This window comes from Chionomys nivalis, chromosome 14, assembly GCF_950005125.1.
Source record: "Chionomys nivalis chromosome 14, mChiNiv1.1, whole genome shotgun sequence".
Classification (NCBI taxonomy): Eukaryota; Metazoa; Chordata; class Mammalia; order Rodentia; family Cricetidae; genus Chionomys; species Chionomys nivalis.
Window position 1 is genome coordinate 70,140,459 of NC_080099.1, and position 21,725 is coordinate 70,162,183.

Below are 21,725 nucleotides of genomic sequence, written 5' to 3' on the forward strand. Positions count from 1 at the left end.
GAGAAAAGTCACTAATGCAACAACAACTTTCCCTGCAGTGAACACTTGGTACCTGCCACAGCCACCCAGCTGCACAGCCATCCAGCTTCACAGTCACCCAGCTGCACAGCCACCCAGCTGCACAGCCACCCAGCTTCACAGTCACCCAGCTGCACAGCCACCCAGCTGCCACAACCACCCACCTGCCACAGCCACCCACCTGCCACAGCCACCCAGCTGCACAGCCAACCAGCTGCACAGCCACCCAGTTGCCACAGCCACCCAGCTGCACAGCCACCCAGCTGTCATGGTCACCCAGCTGCCACGGCCATCCAGCTGCACAGCCACCCAGTTGCCACGGCCACGCAGCTGCACAGCCATCTAGCTGTCACGGCCACCCAGCTGTCACGGCCACCCAGCTGTCATGGTCACCTAGCTGTCACGGCCACCCAGCTGTCATGGCCACCCAATTGCACAGTCACCCAACTGCACAGTCACCCAACTGTCATGCCATCTAGCTGCACAGTCACCCAGCTGCATAGCCACCCAGCTTCATAGCCACCCAGCTGCCACGGCCACCCAGCTGCACAGACACCCATATGCACAGTCACTCAGCAGTGGAAGCAGGGCTGGCTTGGGGTCCCACTGCCTCTCCCTCCCTTCCATCATTTTGGTGTCTGTTCTTTGGGGTACTGAGACCTACAGTATTCTAATCCCATAGTTTTATCCCTGTAAGGGCATAGGCAGCCTGCTCAGTGTCCCCCGGAAGCCGACTTCTCTGGAGGTGAAGACAGCTCTCGCATAGACCTAGTGTCTAACAGAGCACTGCTTGCAGGATTTGTCTATCTTCTAATTCTTTTCTGGGTCATATAGGCACAAAAATCTCTCCCATGAGCTTGTCTCCAGTGTGGCCCAGGGTTTGCCACATGAAGTATGCCTCATCCCTTCCACCTGATTAGACATGCCAAAGCATGCTAAAGCAGAGGAACACACGCTGGCTGTGCTATTTAGAGACCCCAATAGGCTGCCTGGCCTCCAAGGGCCTCAAGGCCACCTGACCCTGTGTGCCAAGAGCACAGGATGACGCTGCCTGGCTGGATACCTTCTGTCACCCCAGAGGTTCAGGAGGTTCCTGGTGACAGCTCACGGCACAGACCCTAAAATAACTGATTAGGAGGTGGATGCTATTTCTAAAAAGTACAGCCTGTTCTGCTGCGGATGCCAGCGGGTTATGTCACTGTGTTCCCATCACAAAGAGATGCTTCTCTGGCCTGCCAGGTCCCGCACTTATCTGGGCCAGGACTGCCATCCAGGTAAAAGGTGGGAGTTCCCCTTCCATCTCCAGAGAGACAGCACTGAGATGCAGTGCACGGTGGGAGATGACTGAGACCCAGAAACAGTGGGTCCTGGATACACTGGTGCAGCTGAGGAGGAGGCTCACTTCCAGGCAAGGACAGCAGATCTGTTTCCCTCTGTAGAGGACAAACGACAGGGAGGGAGCAGTGTGCAAACTCTTTGGCCCTATGCCAGGAGGAAGGGGTCAGAGTATGACCTTAGCTTTCCGCAAGCAGAGAAGAATGTATGTGACCAGAGGCCACCAACTCCGGCGCAGCAAAATGAGGTGGTGAGACCCAGACTCCAGACTCAGGATACCTGGCTTTGTGATTTCTGTCCCTTCTTAACAGTGTTCCTAGTGTGGGGTTTCTGTACAGAGAGAGTAGTTACTATCTACTGGGAAATTGTAAGAACTAATGTGTTAGTATCAACAGTTTAAGCCCTTTAAATACCTGACATAAAATAAGCAACACAGACGTGTGTGTGTGTGTGTGTGTGTGTGTGTGTGTGTGTGTACAGCATCTTCTGCTTGCCAAACTGGCCTTGAACTTCCCTTGTAGCAAAGGATGATATCGAACTTCTGATCCTCCTGCCTTCATCTCTGCACCCTGGGATGACAGAACGGCACCACTAAGGCCAGTCTATCTAAACCAGGGTTTCCTGAATGCCGGGTAGGCACGTTCCCTGACCTGGGTCTACTTCCCTAGCCCCTCTGGAAAGGCTCCTCCAGCTGACACATGCTGCTTTGTTCCTGGGTTCCCAGGAGTCTCGGGTCTCAGCCATCCTAAGTCCCAAATAAGTAAATAAGTACATAAGCATCATCACTTGTAAAATAGGAACCTACTACTACTGATAATGAAGGAAAATTTTTATTAAGATTTCTTTTTATTTTATATATATACAATAACCATATATACAACCATACATATATAAAAACAGCATAAATACATATATATGGTTTTTCAAGACAGGGTTTCTCTGTGTAACAGTCCTGGCTGTCCTGGAACTCACTTTGTAGACCAGGATGGCCTCGAACTCACTGAGATCCGCCTGCCTCTGCCTCCCAAGTGCTTGGATTAAAGGTGTGTGCCACCACCACCTGGCTCTTTTTATTATTTTTAACTATATGGGAGAGGAGATATTTGCATGTGGTGGATGCCCAAGGAAGCCAGAAGCATCATAGCCCCATGGTGTTGGAGTTACAGTTGTGAACCGCCTGACATTGTGCTGGGAATCAGACTCCTCTGCACAAATCCTAACCTCTGTGCCACCTCTCCAGCCCTGATGGTCATTTCCAACAGTCAAAGGTGTAGGTACAGAGGTAGGTGTGCTCAGTATGTGGAAAATGCTTGCTTGGTCTCCAACACTGACCTGGTGGCCCAAGTCGCAATTTTGAATTTCCAGCACTCAGGAATCTGAAGCAGAAGAATTATAAGTTCAAGACCACCTTGGACTAAACAAGACAGTTCAAAAAAAAAAAAAAAGTAAAGAACACATAGTAAAACAAGTGTAGACCCTGACTGCCTGTCCTCCTGTCTCACAGCAGGGGCGGCTTCCCTCTTCTCTGCTAATGGTCCAGAGACAAAGTATATGTATGTGTTTGTGGTTGGGCTCCTTCTAAAGGGAATGGTGGAGAAAGAGTAAAAAGACCTCATCTCAACTCCTCAATATTTCAGGCCAACCACAGACTCCAGCATGATCTGCCCTTTTGTTGACAGCAGGCAGCATGTGTGTCTTTAAGTACAAACTGCTAAACATCATGTCATCCACCTGATGCTTGGGGGTGCAGGGAGATTTACTTAGAAAGACTGAGACGAGAAGAAAGAAAGAAAAGGAACTAAAGACACAAATAAGTAAGTAAATAATACAGTTTTATGATTAGGGTGATCCTATGAGCCAAATTCAACCCTGGGCTTCTAGGCACACCTGTAAAAACAGACTCTCCTAGCTGGCACTGCCAATGCCTGGAGCATGAGTGGCTGTCACCATCGCATGGTGTGTGGGAGGAAGAGGGGCAGCCTGAGGGTGAGCATCCACCCACAGCCAGGCCAAAGTGGCCTCTCTAGTGCTGAAAGGTGAGCCTTAGCTCCAGACAAGCAGGGGCTCTGACTGAAACGATACTTCCCATCCTCACATTTAATTGCTATTTTTTAAATTAAATGTGTACAGTTGCCTCTAAGTGCTACCTGGTGTTTAAAAGATGAAGAGCAAGCCAAGAGAAGGAGGAAGAAAAGGGTGATAAAATTTTAGAAGACTAGGTATAACCAGGCTAGCAAGGATTCAATTATATTTCTGTTTATTTTAACCAACAAGTTTTAAAGGTAGGCAGAGCATCCGTGCGTTCTCACCTGATGAATACACATGGCTGGTTACCTGTCCTGATCAGGCGATTTCACTAAGTTACCCTGGTTGAGTAGGAACTCGTAGACCAGAATGGCCTCAAACTCACAGAGATTCACCTGCCTCTGCCTCCCAATTGCTGTGCTTAAAGGTGTGTGACTCCCTGGCTGTCTGGCTTAGACATTCTCTAAACACAGAATCTGTGGGTCTTGACCCCACGCAGGAAAAACTGAATATGAATCTTTCTCTTATATACATTTGCATGCATACACATGCACACACACCCTGAAAACAGTAAGATACTTCTGGGTAGGCAATGAGCAAAACTCAAATGGAACCAAATGTGAGGCCGTTCTTGCAGCATTCACCCAGGCTGTGTCCTGTGACGTCACTGAAGCCGTGGTTCTGAGCCCCAGTGTGTTATGGACCATGTGTGCCATCTCATGAGGTAACAAACATAACTTACAACATGTTGTAAACTGTGGCCTTCTTACTGAACACACGTCTTCTGCTTTACAGAAACATAGTGGTTTACTTACAAAAAAGAAAGAAAGAAGGAAGAAAGAAAGAAGAAAGAGAGAGAAGGAAAGAAGGAAGAAAAAAGGAAGGAAGGAAGGAAGGAAGGAAGGAAGGAAGGAAGGAAGGAAGGAAGGAAGGAAAGAAAGAAAGAAAGAAAGAAAGAAAGAAAGAAAGAAAGAAAGAAAGAAAGAAAGAAAGAGCCGGGCTGTGGTGGCGCACGCCTTTAATCCCAGCACTTGGGAGGCAGAGGCAGGCGGATCTCTGTGAGTTCGAGACCAGCCTGGTCTACAGAGCTAGTTCCAGGACAGGCTCCAAAACCACAGAGAAACCCTGTCTCGAAAAACCAAAAAAAAAAAAAAAAAAAAAAGAAAAGAAAGAAAGAAAGAAAGAAAGAAAGAAAGAAAGAAAGAAAGAAAGGGCTTTTCCTACCACCTTTCCTCAGTCTCAGTGTGGGAGATTCACAAATCAGTGCATCATTTGGGTTTGTGTTGTGTTAGAATATTTGATTTTAAAAGTTGATTTTTGTGTTGTTGACCTAAATTTCGGCCCTCTCATACTTCTCCCATTTTGGACTACTTATGTAAAACAGCATTCTCAGCATTGAAGCATTGATGGCTATAAAATCTGTCAATCAACTCTGAAAAATGATGAAGTCCTACATCTAGGGCACCAAAGGGTCATCCAAGATTCAATAGCTTACTTAAAACTGAGCAAACCGGTTGCTGGAGGTATGTCGCCACAGGGAAGAGTGCCCAGTGCTCTCAGAGAAGACCCAGTTCGTTTCCCAGCACCCATGATGGCTCACAAGTACCTGTAGCTCCAGTTTCAGAAGATTTGGTGCCCTCTTTTGCCCTCTGTGGGCACTGCATGCACATGGTGCACAGATACACATACAGGTAAAATATCCATACACATAAAATATGAATAAATATATCTTCAAAAATAAATAAGAAAAACGGTCATATCTCTTTAATGTGCAAACTTGCTTTTATCATGAATAAATGGTAGAATATGTATATCAAGGAATTTCTTTAAGCAAACTTCTTTATGATTTGTTAGCAGCAAGTGTTTGAGGTCCACCCCTGTTTTATAGACCTGTGTACCTGGAGTCACATGCACATTTCTGGGCAAAGGGAGCTGTGAGTGGAACAAGCCTAGGAGGCCCTGTTCCAAGGGAAGCACACGCAGTGAAGCCTGACTCTCGTGGAGCTTAGAGCACAGAGCAATGCTCAGAGCTGAGCACTGCTGAGGAGAGCAGACAGAGAGACAAGATTATGGTTGTCACAGGCTGTCTAGAACAGGAAGGGTGCTCCCTTATGATCGTAGAAGACGGGTGCATTCTTCAACTGGAAGGTGTTCTACCATCATCAACCTGTTTGATATTTCAGGGAAAATTTTGACATTGTTGCTATTTATTATATAAAAAAATAGTTCTTATATTCAAGGTGCACACCAAGCTAGAGTTCAGACTTGGGGTGCAGGGTGCCCCTGAAGAGACTTTCCTTCCTACTTGCCAACATCTGTCATGTTTATTTGGTTTTGCCTTGTCATTTGACTTTCTGAGAAATGGTCTTGCTGTGAAGCCTACACTGGCCTCGAACTCACTTCTACCTCAGCTCCTCTGAGATCCCAGGCAAGTGGGTTAATTGCCTGCCTTTCTAAGGTGAAGAGGGAGTCCTCGGCAGGGAGTGAGCCACCTCACCACTGGCTGTGTGTCTCAAAGGCCTACATGCCTCAGGAACTGGGGAAAGCATGGAGCCTGCGGGTACCAGGAGAGAGGAGTCAGGCCCCATGTGGAGCTTCAAAGGGATCATTCTTCACATGCTGGGTACTGGAAATATAATTTTGAGCAAACTCCTCAGTAAGCAACAAATAATCATTCTAATAAAAGTAAATATATCACATAATAACTATATTAAGGTTTTTGGACCAAAAGCCCAGGCCCTATTAAAGATCTAGAACAAGATCATCCCCAAGCTGAGAGAGTGGACATAGTGTTGGGACTCATCTCCTTTCCTGAGGGGAGATGTCCTCTCTTTACTTCCTACATGTGCCTCTTTCCGGGCACATGTCGAGGAGACAGGAGTCAGGGAGGAAAGAGTCTACTGCTCTTAGGCCCAGCTGACTGCAGTTCCTGGAGCCAAAGGAGGAACAATGTGGCAGGGAGTATGGCTCTGACACCAAAAATGGAAGCAGGCCCAGATGTCAAGGTGCCCAGATGTTGTCATGGTGCCCAAATGTCAAAGGGCTGCAGTAAAAACTGCAAAGACATGTTGAACTTTAGAGTAAGGAAATAACAGGCAGATTGTGTGTATGTGTGTGTGTGTGTGTGTGTGAGAGAGAGAGAGAGAGAGAGAGAGAGAGAGAGAGAGAGAGAGAGAGAGAATCCATACACAGTTTCATTGGAAAACATATTATGGGGCGCATAAGAGGTGAATGCAGGGAGGCTCCTGCAGGAAGTGTGCCTGGAGAGATGGCAGAGTGAAGACACATCTCCTGAGTGGCTTCCAGATACTTCAAATATAAGGCAACAATGGGTAAGACATAAAAACAGAAACCCAATAATTTAAGATGTAGGAGTTAGTTAAATAAGGAGCCCAGGCTAATAGGCCAAACAGTGTTGCAATTACAAAAAAAAAAAAAAAAAGAAAGAAAGAAAGAAAGAAAGAAAGAAAGAAAGAAAGAAGAAAGAAAGGAGGAAGGAAGGAAGGAAGGGAGGGAGGGAGGGAGGGAGGGAGGGAGGGAGGGAGGAGAGAGAGAGAGAGAGAGAGAGAGAGAGAGAGAGAGAGAGAGAGAGAGAGAGAAAGGATGAGAAAAGAAACCCAAGACTCAATAGTGCTGTACTGGATGCTTGCAGTGTCAGCCCCAAGGGAGAAGACAAGCAAATCCTGAGATTACCCTACTTGGAGAGTTCCAAGTCCTGTCTCGAATAATCAAAGTGAGCATCTGAGATTGTGCTCTGGGTCACACACACACACACACAGACGCACGCGCACACAGACGCACTCACGCACACACACACAGAGATGCATGCACACACACACAGACGCACACACGCGCACATAGACGCATGCGTGCACTTGTGGGCAGTTAAACATTACTGCAGATAGACATAAGTTGTATGTGCCAAGAGGTAGGCAAGGCTGAGGCAAGAAGCTCCAGGTGAGGGCAAACTGGAGTCCAGCCGGGAGCCTCTATTAGTGCACTTCGCTAAGCTCCATAGCCTCGTGTTCAGAGGCCCCAGATGCCACCCCAGCACCACAAATGGAACAAACACATAGCATCAAAGCAAGCAAGGACAACCTCTAGAGAGCAAAGGCACACAGAAGAAAGCCCAATTCCAGGACTGGGGAGATGAGGACCCAGGGTGGGCTGCAGCACGGAGATCCAGGCATGGTGGTACAGGGACAGGCAGGCTCCTGGGGCTCACTGACCAACCAACCTAGCCTAGCCAAAAACCCCAAGTCCCAAAGAAAGACTTGGTCTCTAAAGATAAGATGGATATTTCCAGGGGAAAAAAGAAACCTGAGATTGACCTCTGACTTCTGACCTCTGGCCATAGGGTCAGACCTCTGACCTGGGTGTGCATACAAACACACAATAACATGCACACTCATACACAGAAAAAATATCAACAACTAGAAGAAAATTAATGTCAAATAATTCATTTTCTAGGAAAATGGAAAGATAATATAAACAGATATAGATATGTTAGAGTGACCAAAAATTAAATAATTGTCACTTTAAAAGTATAAGAATTAAGCTAGGTGGTAGTGGTACAAGCCTTTAATCACAGCACTCAGGAGGTAGAGGCAGGGGGACAGGGGATCCCAGGGTTCAAAGTCAGCTTGGTTTACATACAGAGCGCGTGACATGACAGCTAGAGCCACACAGGAAAAACCCTGCCAAAAAAAAAGCCTAAGAATTGATGAAACAGCAGCAAAAGGTGGGCAAGTGGATCTCAGGCATGAGCTAGACAGTGCGTGTTGGTAACACCAGTTCTGTGTGAGCAGAGACAGGCAGATCCAGAGGCCTGGGGGGCCAGCTACTCCACCAGAAACGCTGAGTTCTGGGTTTGGTGAGAGAAACACTGTCATCAATAATCAGCTGTTTCTGCTTGAAGTTCAGTCACATAGGAAAACATATCTACAATCATTTCTACTCATATGAAAGAGAGAGACTCGCATTGGGGCACACACCTGAGGCAGGTGGATGCCAGCCTGATCTACACAGATTTCCACAACAGCCAGGACAACGTAGTAAGACCTTGTCTCTGGGGAAAATGTGAAGAGCGCTGGAGGATAGAGGAAAACACACGGCAGTCTCTGGTATACACACATGCACATGCACACACATGCAAAATAAAACAAGGGAGATAAAGTTGAAGGATCCAAAACACAAGGAAATGTCTGAGAAATGCAAGGCCTGTTCAGAGACTGTTGGCAGGCACCTAAAGAGAGGAGAGGGCCTCAAACGGTGATGTTCCTTGAACTGGTCCAGGCTAAAGAAGCAAGTCACATGGCAAATAAATGCTTCTCCTGTTTCTAGAATCCTGCACTAACAATCAAAAAGACTTCATACAACGGCGGTCAAACTGTTCATAATGATAGTTGATCAGATCTGAGGAGAGGGCTGTGACAGGAATGTTGTGTTGGTGGCAAGACAGGGTTCAGGGTTCACTCAGTGAATATAGAGAAAAAGTCATAGGAAATGTATCTTATTTAGAACTTAAAACACACTCCCCTCTCCCTCTCTCTCCCATTCCCTTCCCCTCTTCTCCCTGTCTCTCCCACTCCCACTCTCCCTCTCTCCTCCTCTCTCTCTTCCTCTCTCCACCCCTCCCTCTCTCCCTCCCCCTTTTTCTCCCACTCCCTTCCCCCTCCCTCTCTCTTTTCCTCCCCTCCCCTTCTCTCTCCCACTCCCACTCCTGTCTCCCTCTCTCTCTCCCACTCCACCTTCCCCTCTACCTCTCTCTCCCACTTCCCCTCTCCTTCCCACTTCCCCCCTCTTTCTCCCACTCCTCCCCTCTCTCTCCCTCTCTCTCCCCCTCCCCCTCTCCTCCTCTCTGCCTCTCTCCCCTTCCTCTCTCTTTCTCTCTGGATTGAACCTAGGACTTCATACGTGCTATATTCCCAGCTCTACAGTTCATTCTAATCTGCATTTCACTCTAAATAGTGTGTGTAAACAAGCTAATGATGGTCACTGAGGGTGGGGGACAGCAGGGAGCAAGTGCCCAACATTAGCAGTGACGTCTTAATGACTGGGGAATCCACCTCTGGAAATGGGGGCCTCTTGATCTTTTTTTTTTTTGTACTATTCTTGAGACTTTTCCATGTGCTTATTAAAATAAACTATTTAAATGCAAATAGGAAGGATTCTGATTGTTTCCTAATATGACCTAATATGGCTTAAAACAGGAATAATGGGCAGACTTTTTATACTAATGTTTCTTAATCAAATTCAAGAGCTGTCAAAATACACATAAGAATCGTTTGTAACATGTAGAAACTGGTCTTTGCCTATTTGCCTTCATAACAAAATGAAACTATGCCCATTTGGCTTCATTTCAGGAAATCAAAGAAACAAGATTTTCATCATATCAGAAGTGAACTGATTTGACCACTCGCCCCTCAGTGGGCAGAGCGTCTGACTGAGTTCAATAGGAGGTCATCACTGTTCTCTGATTCTTCACGTTCCCTTTGTCCCTGCCATTTTCTGTGTGACTCTGCTGCTCTTCTCACTGGAGACAGTGTGTGTGTGTGTGTGTGTGTGTGTGTGTGTGTGTGTCTGTGTGTGTGCGTGTCTGTGTCTGTGTGTGTGTATGTATATGTGTGTGTCTATGTTGTCTCTCTCTGTCTGTGTATGTATGTGTGTGTTTTTTAAATTAGGAATAAGAACAGAGTGAATCTTTGAAGTTGGGTTTGATGGTGTATTCCTGTAATCTGAACATTCAGGAAGATAAGCCAAGAGAATTGTGATTTTGAGGCCAGCCTGGGCTACATAGAGAATTTGAGACTATCTTGTATGCTACCTTGCTATGTAGTGAGACTTGTCTCAAACAGCACAATGCTATTCAGAAAAAGTGCCCTAACTAGGGAAGAATTAAGTGCACAGACGGTTATGCACAAAACAGGGTGCTGTTTCGAGTGTTTAACGCCTGAGACACGCTTTAAACAGTGAGGTCAATAGAACAACTTTATTATTGTCTTGTAGTCTGTGTCCTGAGAATGGGGCCATGACATTTTGGGAGTGACACGGGTAAATGGGATGTTTCCTGAGGAAGTGGCAGCAATGGCAGAGCCTGGGAAATGAACACCCAGGAGGAACAGTTAAAGGAAGTCAAGGTGTTTATTCTAGAGAGACAGCTTCAAGGGAACAGAGTTGTTACAAATATACTGGCAATGCCATGTGGAGAGGGGATTGCGCTTATTCTGCACAAACAGGCAGACTAACACCAACTCCTGGCATCCACAGGGTGAAAGATTGGATGTTCTAAAAGAGAAAGATCAGCAAACATGGGCTAACTTGTAATCCTGCAAACTGTGGACTCGGGTTCCTAGTTTTTCACAAACATTGGAGTTTTGGAAAAGTGATTCCTAAAGCCATATCACACACAGAGACATATACATATGCATACATGTACACATATAAATGCACAGTCAGGTGTGTGTGTGTATACAGACAGGTGTGTGTGTGCAAGCAGGTGTATGTGTGTGTGTGTTCAGACAGGTGTGTGTGTGTGTGTACAGACAGGTGTGTGTAAGTACAGACAGGTGGGGTGTTTGTGTGTACAGACAGGTGTGTGTGTATACAGACAGGTGTGTGTGCACAGACATGTGTGTGCGTGCACAGACAGGTGTGTGTGTGTACAGACAGGTGTGTGTGCGTACCAAGTGACATCACAAAACTATTTCAAATCTAAGTTGCTTTTACAACATCTCTAAAATTACAATCACTTTCCATGCTTACAACTGAATATTAAAATGCCTACATTATATCTAAGTTTCAGAGATAAGTCTCCTTAATATGCATAAGTCATATTTATGAACTTCTAGGGCACGAGAGACTGAGAGAAGTCAAGAGGTTGTTGCTGAAGAAACAATTACTCGTTTGGAAAAGAATGGGTCTTTGAAGAATTAGAACAATAAAGTTTTAAACTAAATGTGTTGGGTCCTATAATTCTTACATCCTACTCATCTCTCAGGCTTGTCTATCTTTATCACAGGAGTACCCATCACCACATGCTCTGTGGGCTAGCCTGTTATCATTATCACTTACTCTGTGGGCTAGCCTATTATCATTATCACATACTCTGTGGGCTAGCCTATCATTATTACGTACTCTGTGAGCTAGCCTACTACAATTATCACATACTCTGTGGGCTAGCCTACCATCATCACATACTCTGTGAGCTAGCCTACCATCATCACATACATTGTGGGCTAGCCTACCATTATCACGTACTCTGTGGGCTAGCCTACCATCATCACGTACACTGTGGGCTAGCCTACCATCATCACATACTCTGTGAGCTAGCCTACCATTATCACATACACTTTGGGCTAGCCTATCAACATTACATACACTGTGGGCTAGCCTACTACCATTATTATATACTCTGTGGGCTAGCCTACCATCATCACATTCTCTGTGGGCTAGCCCTCAGCTCATCTCCACTGAGGATCTTCCAGGTCTCAGAGAAAAGGTTATGTAAAGAAAGGACAAGAACGCCAGCTGTACTCAGCCTCAGGAGTGTCTGGACAGCGCCCTGAGCTGCCTGCAAACCCCAGACTGAGGAAGAAGAGGCGGTGGTGGATGGTGTACATGAACCAAAGGATCATTTCTCTCCCTCCCTCCTCTTCCTCCACCTCTTCCTTCCTTCTGTTTTTTTGGTTCAATGGTCGTTTGAATGAAGATTTTAGCTGAGCCCCTCAGAGCAATCCTCAGGCCAGACAAGCAGCACCAAGAAACCCCTTGAAGTCCTTGGACATGATGAATAGTCCTATATCTCACTCAGGGTACTGGCGTCTAAATCTACATGTGTGGTAAGATGACATACGCTGTACAGACGACATGTATACGTACATGTCAAAGATAGACCGAGTTGGCCTGTGTCTTGGCTAACAGCTTTGTGCTGATGCCTGATCCTCATTTTCAATCTGTACTGAAGCTCAGTAAGAGCTGACAAGATTGCTCAGTGGGGAGAAACCTGCTGCCAACACTGATAATCCGGGTTTGATCCCCAAGATTTGCAGGAGGCAGGGACTGACTCCCACAAGCTGTCCAGGTTTGTGAGTATGACACACATACACACGAAGAACTAACATGTAATTTAAAATTAATAGAGATATTATTGTTGGGCGGATCTGCATGACAGTAAGGAGATTGTGGTATTTATACAATTTCATATGAGTCTATAATTACTCCAAAATTAAAAGAACAGGACTGGAGGAGGAGTGTATGGCAGTTATGGCTTGCATCTGGAATGTTCCACAGCTCACGGTCTGCACACCCAGTCCCCAGCTCCTGACAATGAAGTGAAGATTGAAGAGGCTTTCAGAAGTGGGCCTGGCTGGCGGGAGAAGCTTGCTATTCCTGCTCGAAGCTACAGTTGAGTTCCTCTCTGTCCTGGTCCTTATCATGAGAAAGGTGCTGTGGCCAGTTATGTTGTAAAGAGGCCCAGCACAAAGACTCAGCCTGACGTTTACACGGAACCTTCTTCCCTGTAATTCTGGGGTCTGCTCTGCTCAGATGGTTCCAGATATGCAGTGTGTAGAATGTCCTCTGAACAGAAGCCAGCTCCACAGCGGTCGAGATAAGTGTCCGAGACTTGAGTGACTCTCCAACTTCTTGGAAGAAGCCAGGATAGAGAGAGGCAGTGTGTATCAAGTGGTGGTGTCGATGTGGTCCTGGGAGGGGAGGTAAAGAGCGGGAGAGCACAGCACCCAGAGGTGTAGAGACTTGCAAGCGCAGCACCCAGAGGTGTAGAGATGGTGCCAGCAAAGTGCCCTGGCGGGGAAGGTCCATAGGCAGTCAAAACTTTATTTTTGTTGTTTTAGAATATGATTAAAATTTTTAATTTTATTTATTTATTTATTTATTTTGAGACAGGGTCTCACTATGTAGCCTTGGCTGGCCTGGAAACCACTATGTAAACCAGGCTGGTCTTGAATTTACAGGGATCTGACTGCCTCTGTCTTTGCCTCTGAAGTGCTGGGATGCCAAGGTGCCAGCGTGGCCACAGTTTTATGTTTTTCATGATGGTGAAGAAGATATCCCTGGGGAAAGGCTTGGTCTCTTGTCCATGGTATTCTGATGAATGGGTCCTAATATTGGGTTACTAAAAATGTGCCCTTGAGATCCTGAGACTCTGAGCCCTCCTCCTGCTCTCTCTTCCTGCTTCCTGGCTGCCAGGAGCTGAGCTAACATGTGCTCCTGCTCGGATGTGCCACCTCCAGCGGGGCCATCAAGAGTGAACTGAAATTTTCAAAACTAGTCTCCCAAATAACCTTTCTTCCAACAAGCTGGTGACCCCAGCTATTTTAAATATTAGTGCCTGACTCTTCCCTTGGCTAGAGAGTGACTTAAGCAGAGATCCTGCCTCTTTTCTGTACCCTTGGTGCCAAGGAACGTGAACATGGCAGCGTTGCTATGAACCAAATCTGCATTCAGCCTACCTGGCCTAAAAGGCCAATTTCTTGATCACACCTTGCTTGCAAGCAACTGCTTTACATCCAAAACCAAGAGGTAGGACAAGACAGCGGCCTTTCCTGAGATTACAAAACAGACAACCGAGGAGCTCACTAGCATCCAGCATCAGAGTAGACCAAAAACTGCAGGAGGTATAGCATCTGCACAGACTCAGAGAGGCTGTGGGGGCTGAAGCCTGGTAGCCTGACTCCTGAGCGGAGGGGGTGGAGGTAGCAGCAGAAGACAGCGCACAGCACCAGCCCAGGAGAGGGCTCCTCAGACACCCAGAGCAGAGCAGAGCACAGCTTTCCTTCACTGCACATAAAATGGACACTCTAGCTTAGCAATGTGCAGTTACAACAAGGTAATGGCAATGCAGAGCAAGAGGGACCGAGGCTGGAGCTAGACAGACTCCAAACACAAGGAAAGGGGAAGAAGGAAGAGATCCGCCCCTGTGGAAGAGGCTCAGCATGTGTCTGAGGGTCATCCACCCAGACTCCAGCAAGTATCTGATCAGATCCCAGTGGAGCATTAAGGCTCCCAGCCCCTTCCTTATAAACGAGGTCACTGAAAAGCTGAGGCCACATGTCCAAAAGGGCAGAATAGCTGGCAGCCAGGGTACGGGAGTGTGCTCCAAACCCAAGGTATCGATGTGAGCAAGTGTCCGTGGTTCTGATACTAAGCAGAGGGCTGACACGGGGTCCCCTGACATAGGAGAGACCTGGACGTGACCTGTTCCGTCCCTATCAGGTACTGCAAACAACCAAGTCAGAATCTTCCTCAGAATAGCATTTGACCTCCCCGCCCCCAAGCAAAATGAGAAGAAAAAATAATAATTACGTTAAAGGCAACTGGGTAAGGTACTGTGGAGAGCCGTTCGTGGGAGCCTTGGACTGGGTAAGGTACTGTGGAGAGCCGTTCGTGGGAGCCTTGGACTGGGCAAGGTACTGTGGAGAGCCGTTCGTGGGAGCCTTAGTAAAAATGAGTGTTATATTGCTAAAGGGCCACGCACTGTGGGGAGCAGACTGAGCTGAAAGGCTGCCTGGAGCTTTCCACTTCCTGCTCACCCTCCTGTCACCAGGATGTGGATGGGGTGAGGGATGAGAACTTCCTGTAGCCTGGCCCCACGCTGGAGGAGGCTAGCTGAGCAGGGAGGAGGAAATCTCCCTTCCGCTTTTCAGTCATTCAGAAAGTGACACAGAGGGATGTGTGGGAAACAGTTCATTGTTGGTGATGCCACAACCTGTTTTCTTAATTACATTGGGGTCGAGAGCAAGGAGGGAAATTAAAGGAAGATTTTCTCAATCACTAGGACCTGTCACGGGCTCCATGGACACGGGGTAGCTACCATCAGTCTCAAAATCCAAAAACCAGGCACCCAGACACCACTGACCTACCCCAATCACAGGCTGATGACACCCCTCACACACTAAGCTTTATGCCAAAAACCATCAGGAAAGAAAACAAGTCAGGTTTGAGAAGCCGTGTCTCCGTGGTTGGACTTGTTCAGGAGGCCAGGGAAGGAAGGCGCTTGGGAACCATTGTTCCAGGAGAGAAAACACTCCCCCTGCAAACAGCACAAATGGCCTGGGTGATGCAGTTGCCCAAGATCCTGTTAGAACTTTTACTCATAGCTCTTGTTATTGTTGTTATCGGAGACATTCCCTCCTACACATCCTTCCTTGCTCCTGGCAGGAGATGAGTCTTGATCAAAAGCAAAGAATATTCAATCTCCCCTTCCAATTACCAAGGACCAGAGGGAACACGGGCTGCCAGGGCTGCTTTCCACCATTAGTAATGGATGGGAACCCTGACAGGCCTTAGCTAAGCCGAGTAACTTCCTCCAAACGGCAACTCCTCAGAAGAGCCAGGAAGAGCAACTGAGGAGCATTTTCCAGAGACAGACACTGGGGACATGGTTTCTATTAAACCCACAGAACAGAAAATACCACATCCACTCAGATGATCAAGTGCTCAGGTGAGCGTCTACTGCAGCGACGGCGTGGCGTGTGTGGGTATTCAAAAGTAGAGTCTGTTCTTCTTCCCAATAACTGGGACTTGGGACACTCCTGGTTTGCCAATAGTAACCCTCTGAGAAATTCATCCCTGAAGGCTTAGGTCCAAGTATCGCACGCTCCCTGAACCACCTCAGACCCCCAATAAAACCATCTTTTCTTGGAGAGCAGGTAACAGCTCTCTTGCTTGCATGTTGCCCTTCAAGTCCAATGAAATTGAATGCTCAGTCTGACTCTTAGGTCTGAAGCCTTAGGTGATTTTCTTAAGGTATCTAAAGGTCAGTGTTTTCTATTTTGTAAAAGAGATTTACTGATAATCCCTACCTCATTTGAGTTTTTTTTTCCAACAAATATTTTTTTTCATTCACAATTTTAAGTACTAAAGACAAAGAAAAGCTGGGGCTATGGCTCTCTTGATAGAGTACTTGCCAGTGTGCAGGAAGCCCTGGGTTTGATCCCAATTTGGTAAAAAGGCTGGACGTGGTGCAAGCAGGCGGAGCAGAAATTCAAGTCCCTTTGGCTAGCCTGGAGTACATGAAACCCTGTCTCAAAAACCTAAAAATTAAGATATTAAGGGAGGGGGGAGGGAGGAAGGGAGGGAGGGAGGGAGGAAGGGAGGGAGGGAGGGAGGGAGGGAGGAAGGAAGGAAGGAAGGAAGGAAGGAAGGAAGGAAGGAAGGAAGGAAGGAAGGAAGGAAGGAAGGGCAAAGCAGTAAATACGGCTTACATTTTAAAGGAACTCATTAAGAGGAAACAGGACACATAGAAAGTTCCGCCTGGCTCATATAAGCATTGAACAAATGTTTACTTAATGGATTATCAAACCAGTAACTAACCAGTTAACTGGCTGGATAAAGGACGTGAGCACCAGGGACAGTTTTTTAGGTGAACTCACAGCCTTTAAGCCTTCCTTGCCCTGGGACCATCCAGTCGCTCACATGTGTCCTGTCCAGCAGACTTTAGAAGGGTACACTGGAATTCGCTTCCCAAAAACTGGAAATTAAATAAAGACTACACTCTTCGATTTAAATTTTAAAATTACACCCAAAGACAGAAGAAGAATCATTGTAGTTCATCATTTATGTCCCTGGTTGATAGAAATGAACACGTTCAGACACGAAGCCTGGGGTCCTGGAGAAAGTACATGTGATTTCTGCTGTGGGATTTTCGGTAGTAAGTGTTGGAGAAGATTAGAATCCCTTGGCCATCTCACTTGCATAAAGGAAGGGCTCTAGGCATTTGATATTGACAAAGGCCCTTCTACTTCCTGCCATGGGAACCCTGATTTCTATTGTCAGGACCCTCCCTCATCATCAGTTCTTTACCAAAGAATCAGTGAGGGCGTGGAGAGCTGCCTGCTTTCTCTGAGACCCACCTCCTCTGCTGGGGCCAGCGCCCATTTAGAGGAGAGTCCTAGGGAATTGTTTGTGCAGGGAGTGGCCCTGCCTTCCCTTTCAGTCCCTGTAGCCACCCCCTCGCCTCTGATCTTCACCACCTAATTCCCAGCAGCTGGCTGGGTTGCTGCAACCAGTGGGGACTCTTTCTTAATGCAGTGCAGAGGTGTGTGTAGGCAGCCAACACGGGGCACCGCTGGCCACAGCTGGTTAGATGTGGTTTTCCAGACTTGTTTGTGCCCCTGTGTGACTAATACTTACCTACTGGTTGGCTGGGATGAGACCTGTCTCCCACTTATCTGGCACTTGGAACACAATCAGCCGGCTTCCCAGACACTGCCAAACTCACTCACAGGCGGGTGGAGACTCAGTGGAAATGTATAGAAGGGCCCCAAAGAATTAAAGAGCATCTGGGAAATACTACACTGTGTGTACTCACCCAGACCTAGAAAGACAAACACTACAATTCCCTCTCTTGTGGATCCTAGGTGTGAACCTCTGGGTCTGAGCCTATAACCTGGAGTAACTGCAGGAGCCAGGGAAGAGGAAAGGACTGTCGGCTGGGGGAGGGGCAAAGGACCTAGAGAGGAGGAGAGCAGGACATTGGTGCCATGAGGGGTGAGAGGGGAACACAGGCAATATGGATCAAGAAGCAAGTAACATCAAGGATATCTGAAAAAAATCACAGGGAATCATTTCTAAAGTTTACTTAATACATAGTGTGTGTAAAATGATGCTAACTACAGAAGCTGAGAGGGAATGGGGGCGCTAGAGAAGCTGGAGGGGAATAGGGTGCAGGTGGGCGGGGTAGGAGTGGAAGCACTGGGGTGTGCTCTGTGCCAGCAGGGGACACAGGCAAGCTCAGTGTTCTCAACTGGCTGGGCAAGTCTTCACCTGTAAGGTGGTGCAGTATTCGTGGAGAGTTTAAATTAGTCAAGAATTAGGCTAATTAGGAACGATATGCAACAAGTGGCAAGCTTTGAAACTGAACTAACTCATAACTAAATAACGAGTGAGTGAGTGGGTGGGCAAGAGGTGGGACTGACAAGACCAGGAAGGGCACAGGCAGAGTCTCTGTATTCTAGGAATTCTCTGCGGCCATCCCTTCCCTGACTGTCACTTGCCAAAGGGCACACTGCACAGCTCTCAGCATGTCTGCTTTGGGGAATATGACACTCTATAGCTACACTCAAAGGTGAGACATCTGTATATATGTGTATATGAAAAATGGCCAGCAGCCGGCGTGGCCTCAGTGACAGAGAATGCGGCAGCAGGCATGCGGCCCTCACTCAGTCCCCAGCAGGAGTCAAAGAGAACAGATAGCTTGCCACTGCTTGGTGGCTTGGTTTTGTTCAAGTGTTTTCGTAGGTATACTGGTGTATCTTCAGTGTACAACATAAGGGAGTTTCTTTGTGGCATTTCCACTTATATTTCTACCACATCCACCTTCTTTGGGGCTCTCCCCCACCCATTCCCAGGGCTCCCTTTCTCTTCCCCAACAGCCCCTCCCCTTCTGTTTCATGTGGTATCTATGTCCATCCAGACTCTACATAGAGAATCTTATCTCTTTGAGTCTGGCTCTTTTTTTCCCACTTAACATGATGATTTAATTTAATTCTGCTTTGATAGCTGAATAAAACTCCATTGTGCATATACCCCACATTTTCTCCATCCATTCATCTGTTTTTGGACATCCTGGCTGACGGCTTAACTTGGCTGTTGTAAATAATGCAGCAGTAAATATGAATGTGGGTATCTTCTGCGCGCTGACTTTGACTCCAAGTATGCTTAATGGAGTAATTCAATAGTATCTTGTATTTGCTGTTTTATGATAAATGCCCATAGTGATTCCCGTAGTGTCTGGACTAACTTACATTCCCACCAGCAAGCAGTGTATAAGGGTCTCTGTCCCCTTATACAAGTTTTTGTTGTTTTTGTAATTGTGGGATTTTTTTTTGCATTTTATTTATTTATTTAGAAAAGAAGTGCAGGTCCGTGCATGTGTGTGGAGGTCAGAGTGCAAGCTGCAGAAGTTGGTTTTCTCCTTTCAACATGTGACCCTAGGGATTGAGCTCATGCTGCCAGACTTGGTGGTAAGTGCCTTTACCCACTGAGCCAACACACTGACCCTTTGATTTCTTGATTGCCACTCTCACTGGGATGAAACGAAAGTGCAGTGTAATTTTAAGTCAGATTCTCCTGATGGATGAAGATATTGAACACTTTTTGCCAAGAAACAATTTCTTAAATAACATTTCTTAGCACATAGCCTCCCTCTGAGGAATAAGACATAAATAGGAGCTGTAGTTGAAAGGACAGATTCGGCCAGGGAAACTTCCTTCTCACAGGCCACCTATCTTTTAATATGGGGACACCTTATGTACATTAATAAAAAAATAAAATTTAGAAATAATTAGATATAGAAATTGAGTATCTATTTTTTTAGGAATAAACAGATATTAACCAGGTTTTTAAATAAAAAAGACACTCATGTATAGCATAACATTTGAAATACTCAAAACAATTAAAATAAAAATATCCCATACATATATATGTATATATATGTGTGTGTGTACATGTGCATGTTTGTACACATGTATTATGAGATTTCTAAAAAGTTATGATGCATGCTGGCAAGATAGCTAAGTAAACAAAGATGCTTGCTGCCAGCCTGCCAGCCTTGTTCCACCCCAGAGTCCACAAGGTGGAAGGAAAGGACCAGCTCCTGGAAGCCGTCCTCTGGCGCAGCTGTGAATGGCACACACATTCCCCCCCACACACACACAAAGCTGTGTGAGGAAAGTGCAGTAAGGCTTTCACCATCCTGTGCATCTCTGCGTGTCTCAGACACTTAGAACATGCAATTGTTTGGGAATTAATCATATGTAAATAGACTGGGTGCATAACTAGGTTTAGTACCACACACAAATAAATAATTAAATAAGTAAGAATGAAAAATAATAGCTGGGAGGTGGTGACACATGCCTTTAATCCCAGCACTCAGAAGGCAGAGGCAGGTGGATCTCTGTGAGTTCAAGGCCAGCCTGGTCTACAGAGTAAGTTCCAGGACAGGAACCAAAGCTGCGTCAAAAAACCAAAAAAAAAAAAAAAAAAAAAAAAATAACAAGCTAGTTCCAGATGCATTCATAATAAATTCTCACCAGTACACAGTGTTAGGATAAAAAGAAGGGCACAAAATAGGATGTATATTATGTAAGCATCTATGTGGGTCACTAGCATGCAGATGCACACAGTCCCCAAAAGAGAACATGTGCACAATTAGCATTACTACAGAGACAGTAGGAGGCTGAGTTAGAGGTCACACTGGCGAATCTCCTTAAGATGGTCCTATGCTTTGCATAGTTTAGGTTTCTACACCATATTATAGCGACCGTACATATACATTACCTGGCCAAACCTTAAAGACTTTAAACATTACGTGTTTGGGGAAGAGCACCATGTGCAAAGGAGCACCCTGGCCCTGAGCTGGAGACACAGAGCATCCTCAGTGTCCATGGGGCTGGGAACCGAGCCTTGTCCTCCACAAGAGCAGCATGCACTCTTAATCCCTGAGCCATCTCTCCAGCCCTATTTTAATTTTTTAAAACACAAAACTTCCTTATTAGATAAATTAGATTATGCCAATAAATGATAATGTTAAGACTACATCTTTAAAATAAGATAAACAGTAAAAATCAATAGGACTAAAATCTCAGAATAACTCAGTTGGCCCAGGCATTTCTCTTTTCAGTGCTGTGCTCAGTCCTCATGGCAGAGCACGTGTTCTCAGAGCTGCTCCTCTCCAGCGTCCATAGCACAGCAATGTTGCCCCAGAGAACCTTGTCCTGGGCTCAGTGCTGAGCAGGGACTAGAACCCAAGTCCAGCACTGGCGGCAACTCTGAGAAGTGAAGAACTTGAAGTTCAGTGGGGCCCCCGACTGCCTTCCCCATTTGGGGCCTATTTGGTCATTCTGACCCTCCTCTACCTGCCCTGTGGGGAAAAACTCAAAATGATCATAAAACTATAAGCAGCTGCCAGACGGTGGTGGCGCACGCCTTTAATCCCAGCACTCGGGAGGCAGAGGCAGGCGGATCTCTGTGAGTTCGAGACCAGCCTGGTCTACAAGAGCTAGTTCCAGGACAGGCTCCAAAACCACAGAGAAACCCTGTCTCGAAAAACAAAAACAAACAAACAAACAAACAAAAAACTATAAGCATCTGCAGACAGAATTATCTGCTTTCTGAAACTCTTTATTTCCAGGTTTTTTATTACATCTATTTATTTGGGGGGGTGGTGTGTGATGTTGGTGGAGCTCAGAGGACAACTGGAAAATCTGTAGAAATTGTCTTATTGTCTCTCCTTTTCCACCATATGTGCACTTAGGGACTGAACTTCAGTCTTCAAGCAGCAAGTGACTTAGCCTGCTAAGCGTCTCACACTAAGACCCTGCTTT